Source organism: Etheostoma cragini, chromosome 7 (genome assembly GCF_013103735.1).
Source record: "Etheostoma cragini isolate CJK2018 chromosome 7, CSU_Ecrag_1.0, whole genome shotgun sequence".
NCBI lineage: Eukaryota > Metazoa > Chordata > Actinopteri > Perciformes > Percidae > Etheostoma > Etheostoma cragini.
The window spans coordinates 8,798,641-8,806,084 of record NC_048413.1 but is presented as its reverse complement, the minus strand read 5'-3'; the positions used below and the strand labels follow the sequence as shown (position 1 = coordinate 8,806,084).

At 40.8% G+C, this 7,444-nt stretch overlaps 1 protein-coding gene across 9 annotated transcripts in view; it reads left to right on the top strand.

Moving 5' to 3' along the window:
- The window catches only part of dlgap4a (discs, large (Drosophila) homolog-associated protein 4a), a 75,502-nt gene that overhangs the window by 9,569 nt on the left and 58,489 nt on the right, over window positions 1–7,444 (top strand). The gene's annotated exons all lie outside the window — the stretch shown is intronic.

Here is a 7,444-nt window from a genome sequence, read left to right as displayed (position 1 = left end):
CCAATGGAAAACGGAAGTATAATGGGCCGAGGCGAGCCGAGGCAAGCTGTTACCAGCAGTGGAAAAACGCCATAAGAGTCAAGAACAACATTCAACCTTGTGACATTAACACACCCTTGTTCCACACACAAACACACACAAACTTTGACTGTGGCTGGAAGGAGTGATAGTACACTGTGTCATCCTCAGCGGTGAGGTAATTTGAAGCCTGTCTCCCTTTTCACAGATAGATGCTACACGTCCCCGAGGACTGCTAAACACAAACACTCTCATGATCACTCACCCTCACTATAACCTTCAAGCCAAATAGAACAGTTTGCCACATGACACAAGGTGCGCTACTATATATATAGTTTTTATAGTTTTTTTCTTTATTATAGTTTTGGTCCTCAGTGCACCCGGTCTATCCGTGTGAATGCTGTTAGTGTATATATACCATATATAACAGGTTACACCTTTGCCAACAGTATACAGCCAACTGTTTCAAGTTGCTTAACAGTGTGTTTCTTTCTTTGTTAATCCCTGAGGTATAAATCCTCCCAAACTAAGTTGATACACTATCTAGTGCTCTCCGTTTTATCTCAGTGATTAGCATTGCAAGAGATTTGCATGACAATGTAGTCACATCTTCACACTCTTAAATTTAACAACGGCAAGCACAAATGACGTCTGTCTTTGTTTGTGTGGTTCTTCAGTATGCTAACGATGCATATTATTCATGGTGCATTCATTCGCTGCACTCAGTGGAGCTTGTTGTGTTTAAGTAGCACTCAATGTTTGTTTAAGTGTTAATAGACAGTTACATGATATCTGTTCATTTTAAACCCCATACATTCATTATGTCCTGGCCCTCTCTTGGTAGGCTGTACACAAAGAAAACAGTATCTAGTATTCAACCACAGTATGCAATAGATTGATTTGCTCCCTGTTCATTAACATGGGCTAATGGACATCAGCTCTGTGTGTTTTCCCTCGATTTAGAGAGAGAATGTGTGATGTAATAGAGAAACTTGTCTTGCTCTGCCACTGCGGCAGGATTAGGAACACAGGCAGGAACTGACTTCTGCAATTCCTCTGCTGTCTTGTGTTTTTGCATGTACCTAAACCTCTCAGTCGCCACAGCAGGCTGTCTGTATTGCTTAGGTTTCTTCAACATGACTTGACCTCCGGTCTCACTGTCATCCTTCTGCGTGGAGCGTCAGTCTATGAGCACCCTGAGCTGTGAATTCCTTTCGTGCTAACTGTAAGACAGCAGGAACAGTCTCCATCCCCACCCTACAGAGGGTGTATGTCCTTGTTTGTGTTTCTACCGGCAGTGTGCCGTTATTGTGAACACCACTGTTGCATAATTCACAGCAGGAAGGAGGCAGCTGTTTGTGGCGACTGGCAGGTAATGGGGCAGCTAGATGCTCCTGAGCCTCACAGGAGGCTGGAGGGCAAATCCAGGATGACTCCGAGATATAATTCAGTTCATGCCTTTCCCAAAGGGACCCTGTCTGGAAACATGACTGTAGGTGCTTGATAAAGTAGCTGCCTTAGACTTCCTTTTGCACGTTATACATTTCAATAGGTACATATAGGTACAGGAATACGCACAATCGATCATTAGGAGCTGACTTATGATAAAACTGTCAGATGCTCACCACCTGCATGGAGAGCATATGTCTGTCATCACAAGGCAATCTCACTATTTATTCATCTGCTGGTGGTGGTAATGAATTTCATATGGAGAATTGCAAGGGCTCCCAAAGGTCACTATTTGCACTCTTGCTTCCTCTACCTCTTCATCACTCCTTCTAATCTTCGTCACTTCTACTTTAATTTGTGTATCAGACCGAAGCACAGATGTACAGCAAATACCATCATGTTCTGTTGTCGTTACATTTATTCTTTGTCAATCAAGCTGAGATGTCCGGCCCCATTTTGAGACAAGTTTTGGTGGTTGGCCTACACCAAATATTTGCATCAAGAGAAAGAAACACATAATGCATTACTAAAATAGAAATTGTACTACCTATCTAAAGATAGGTAAAGACAGGTAATTCAAATTGATGTCCTTGAAAAGATTTATTTAACACATTTTTAACATTTCAACATCACGTCTTTGACTCAGCCGTGACAAAGTAGAGACTTTTCCTGATTTGCCGTACAGTCAGTAAGAGACTGTTCTCCAAAGATGAACGACAGGCGTTCAAAAATGCAAGTACAAACAACATACACTGTTGTTTAATTTGGAGGACTTGCTAATCAGATACTACAACAAGTACTCCTTCCAAATTCATCCAGAATGTTTGCAATACTTGTAGCTGTACTAAATAGGATCACTTCAGAGTGCAGGTGCATTTCTCTTAAACAGTTTTTTTTGCCTTCTTGCCAGCACTCCAAATGAAGCATCGGAATATGCTTCCACTGTAGCAGCTTTAACAAACCGTTGTATTTGACCTGTACCACCTCTCATTTTGACCATACTGAAATACTGAATGAAAGGTGTTGTTTATGTCTTTCTGTCATGCTGCTGGGGATTCTCTAACGTACACACATGCTGTGTAAACAGTTTTATAAAATGCTGATGTATTTCTTTGTCTCTATGAAAGGTAGATTGTAAGCCCTCAAGGAGAGACCAAAACTCAGTAGTGGATTCATTTCATTTCAGTAATATGTAATTGAATGCTAGAAGGTCTGTGCTCAGCCTGCAGCATATACTACAACCAAATGCGGTAACAAGATCGATGTGTTGTCGTTGTCGGTGCCGGGTTGTTGTGAATGCTTAGTGTGCAACAGATTTGTCAAAATAGTTCAAAGGTTGAGAAGATTGAGCTGGAATGAGAAGAGAGCAAATCCCTTTTGTTTTCCGAATGGTGGACAGAGGAGGGTTTTCCGTGAGGCAATATGCTCTCTGGTAGCTGTTTGATTGTTTCTGCCTGATCTTCCTGCGTATGCTTGGTCACTGCGCTGTGTAGAGTCTCATTAGTATGGGTGTCAGTGCCTCTCCTTCAGCTGAACCTGCCATGCCACTACTGTAGTAGAGCTGCTCGCCTGCCTGCCGCATTGTCCCTGGATGGCCGATTTGAGGCTTCCAGCTCTGTCTCCTCCCAAGGATGACTGAAATGTGGGCGGGTTTCAGAAGCTGTATGTCCTGGATTCAAGCAAATGAGATGTCTGTGTGTTGTGCAGCACAGCAAAGTATTTTCTATATGGATGTACAAGAACAGGAAACCTGAAAGAGGCCTTTATCATTAACACCGCTAAAAAATGAAAACATAAAGCCCGCGTTGAAATGAAATGTGTTGAATGAAGAACTAAAGCCTGTTCCCATAGTTAAACTGTTTCAACGTACATATCTACGGTTGATTATAAATATACTGTATGTAATAATTGAATGCTGTTGTGGAAGTATATAGTATAATTGCAATGTCCGCGGTTTGATTCCAGGCCAAGGGACCTTTGTTGCCTCTCATACCCCTCCCTCTCTGCTCTTGTTCTTGTCTCTCTCTTCAGACATTTGAATAATCACGTGTATCCTATTTTTGTGGCAATTTCTGATATGAAAAGGTTCAACTAATGTCAGACGTATGACTAGTGTATTTATTTGTTTACCCTGACAGTTTTGGCTGTTGCTCCACCGTCTTTCTTAGAAGCATCACAGGTGGTGATGTACAGTACAATACAAGGACAAAACTGACAATGAGAAGCAAAATGATGTCATTTAGAGGTACCTGTCTTGGAAAAAAAACATGTTTCGTGAGACAGGCGAAGCTATTGGAAGCAGGAAAGACACAATAAAAAAAGTGTGAAAAGGAGACATCTGGAGTATACACTGAGAAAAAAAAAAAAGTAGATTTAAAAAAGACAGTCGGGAAAACCTGAAGTTGGCAATTTCAGATCATTGCAAGGGAGCAAAACACATCACAGATTGAAAAGGGCCCAGAACTGACACTGGTGGATTATGGAAGCCATAAATCTGGAAACTAGCTCACAGGACATTCAACCAAGATGAAGGGGCCTTCAACCTCCCTTATCCATGGAATACTGTCCTTACAAAACTTCACAGGGGCAAGTCCCTGTCTTGCCCCTGTGAAGACATATTATGACCTGGTGGCTCAAGTTGTAAAACAGATGTGATGCTTCCAACAAAAGTGGTAAAGAGCTGTGGATCTTAGACTTGAGACTTCGTTTCAAACTTAAATCCCAGAAATGAGGACTTGAGGCCAGACTTGGACTGGACTTACTTAAACTTTAATAAATCGTTTGATACTTTGTGAAATGCACTTGTTGCTTGGCATGAGTTAGCCGAATTGATTGATACCACTCTCATGTCTGTTTGGGAAATATTAAGCCACAGTCAGCAGTCGCTTAGCTAACCTTGGTATAAAGACTGGAAACAGCTAACCTGTCTGAAGCTGCCTACTATCACCTCTAAAGGTCACTTTTTAAAACGTTATTTATCTGTGTTTAATCTAAATACCTGTAAAAACAGCAAGTTCAAAGTAAATTATTAAAGTAAATTAAACCGTGTCAGGCAGGCGTGGGTTAACCACACACCTTTGAGTATTTCAATAGTAGGCCTATGAATTAAAGAAACTTGGTTTCAGCTCTTTAAAAGGAATATGGTACAGTATATTCAAGCAATCGGCAATCAGAAACATGAAAGATCTACAGTGACTTGACTTGGACTTGCAAAAAATAGTTCAGAAGCACACAATCTTTGTCTTATTCCACCAAATTATTGACTGAGCAGCTCTGTCATTATTTACTGTCAAACAGATGGACAAACAGGCTGCTGGGCTTTCATCAAGAACCTCATTGGGACTTCAAACTCAGCCTGTCAGGCTTTCGAGCTCCTTATCACAGTGTTCAAAGCATTAAAGTAAAGCAAGATTTATACTGGCAGTGAGTGGAAGGAAGGATGATTGTATAAGCATGGAAAAGAGCTGAGCGTAAAGATGTTTAAATGTTCTTTCTCTGTGCACTCAGAGCCCTTGTCCTTTGTCCCTCTTCGTGGCCAGAGGATAAACTCTCCTCCGTGCTTCTATGTCATCACTTGTGACCTTCATTCAATCAGTGGGACAATAAGATGAAACTGCAGTGGCTTTGCAAAGTCACCTGATGATGCAATATTCTGTTTTTAGCCTTCAAGGCATCGACCCATTTATTCATGTATCGCTATGCTTAAAAAACCAAGAAATCACAGATAAAACTATTTATTTTTAGAGCTTTTACTTTGAGTTTCATTGATGTAATTTTACATAAATTGGTAGACAATGCTTGGCTTGATTGCACCAAGGCCCTGCTGTGTGGTTTGCCGTTTTCCCACTAAATCCAACTTTTAAGACATCACATTTCAGTCGTCATGGTTTCTTAGACCCCTCTCCCACCTGCTCCATGTTGACGCACGCCACAGGAGTGAGAGTTTTTTCAGGCATGATTATGAGACACTCACACCCGCCCGTTTCCTTCCTCATGCGCTCAAAATAAGACACATTGACATGTGTTTTTGATAACGCATTCGGTCCTGGTAGATAAGAGGCCCATACATCAATCTCGACAAATCTGTCGCCCAGCAGTCTCAGCTCATCACTTGTACTCTCTCATTCACCCTGTACAATTTTTTTTGGTCCATGGTACTCTTCCATGCATTCCTGTTTAACTACTTTTATTTTTCACTCTCTGCTGGCAGTTTTCTCTCCTAAATGTTTCTCTGCCCTTGTTTCTGTCTGTTCCTTCTTTTTACTGTTCCTTCCGTCCTGGCACTGAATCTGTCACGCTGAGACAGTTTGACTCCTCTCCTCCTTTCCCATTTCATTGCGGCTTTGATTAATCTAGTTTCTGATGAACAATAATATGTAATGCTGCCGTTTTGCTTTTTAGTCTTGCTGGTGGCAGCAGCCTGGATGAGATGGAAAACATAAGCACCTGACGGAAAATGTATTTAAAAATTAGGGAGGCCTGGGTTTGAAATTAGCAGTCTTAGTGGCTCCTGTGAGTAAACAGGGCAGGACAGGCTCATTTGTCAACTGCTCTAGCCTGAAAGGCATAGTGGACTCCGACCAACAGGTATACAGCAGAGGAAATGTCAGCTGAGGCAATGGTGGTTGTGGTATGTTGACCAAGTAGTAATACATTTCTGTTGATATTTGTGATCATCATATGTTGATTTTAAATGATGCTGCCATTCCTGGTGCTGATGAAGATGAACATGGGGGTGTAATGCACCTTTCACTGTTTCTTGAGCGTTAGCTAAACCCATCTCCGGAACCGAAGTCGTAGCATGTTAACCTGTCAAGCTTTGGATTTCTACACGTTGGCGCGGCTTATGCAATAGACTGTAATAGAGTGATACTCTGTACCTAAAGAGTTGAAAGTGGTGTCTTTTTAACCTTTTCAAAACCTAAAACACGAGAACAAAAATATAAGAATTTTTTTGGGCCGGAAACTAACTGGCTTACCTACAGTTATAACCCAGTCTTATTTTCAAGGCCAAGCGTTAGCATATCATTAACGTACTAAGTACAAAGTTTACCAGCAACCACAGCAACATCACACCAGTATTGTAGGTGATAGCTGAAAAACAAAAATGTGTGTATGCATGTGTATGGGTATGCATGTGCCTGCAAGTAGGTATATTTGCATGACATGTATTTGTATGTATAAATAAAGAAATAAGTAAAGAATTAAATTGTTTGTATTTAACTGAAGTATAAAAATAAAGGGATAGGACCAGAATTTTGAACATGGAAATCCTTAATAATGTACCATCATTTTGAAAGATATGTTAGCTGAGTATTTAGGTTTTCTTGGATGTACCTGTTCTTATTTATCTTTTATTTGTTAAAATTTTTAACATGTTGGAAAAAAACGTAATTAAAAAAAAAACACATTGGTTTGTCCTCATCCTGAAGGCATTTTGGCCTGAAACGTAAAAAAGTGAAAAGATCCTTTAAACAGGATAAACAGAGTTTTTTTCAGGCACTTGATGATCCAACAATCACAAAAGTGTACAGTATGTCATGCAAGAGAGGCAATAAAAAACAAGTTGTGTAAGTCTTTTTATTATACTTAAGTGTGTACAGGCCAAGCCGTAAAGAAAAAAGCACAAAGGAATCGATTTTCCAAAACTCATTAGCGTCGGTTCTGGTTCGGGTTTGATTCATGGGACACCTCCTGTACTGATTGATCCCGCTTTGTTCTGAGATCAAGGCCTCCCCCCTCCCCCCACCCCCCCACAACCCTGACTCAACATGTGGTCAGGACTTACATTCAGCATTTCATTATCAAAGACCATTCAGCACGCTGGCAGCCAAAATGCTGATCCGTGGTTCTGAGTGATGTATCCTTGAACACAGAAACTGTAACTTTTGCATTATTTATGTGCTTGGTGTTTGATATGCTAAAAGAACATTATTTTTTTCCCCAATGACATATGGCTGCTATCATCCCGGTGCTA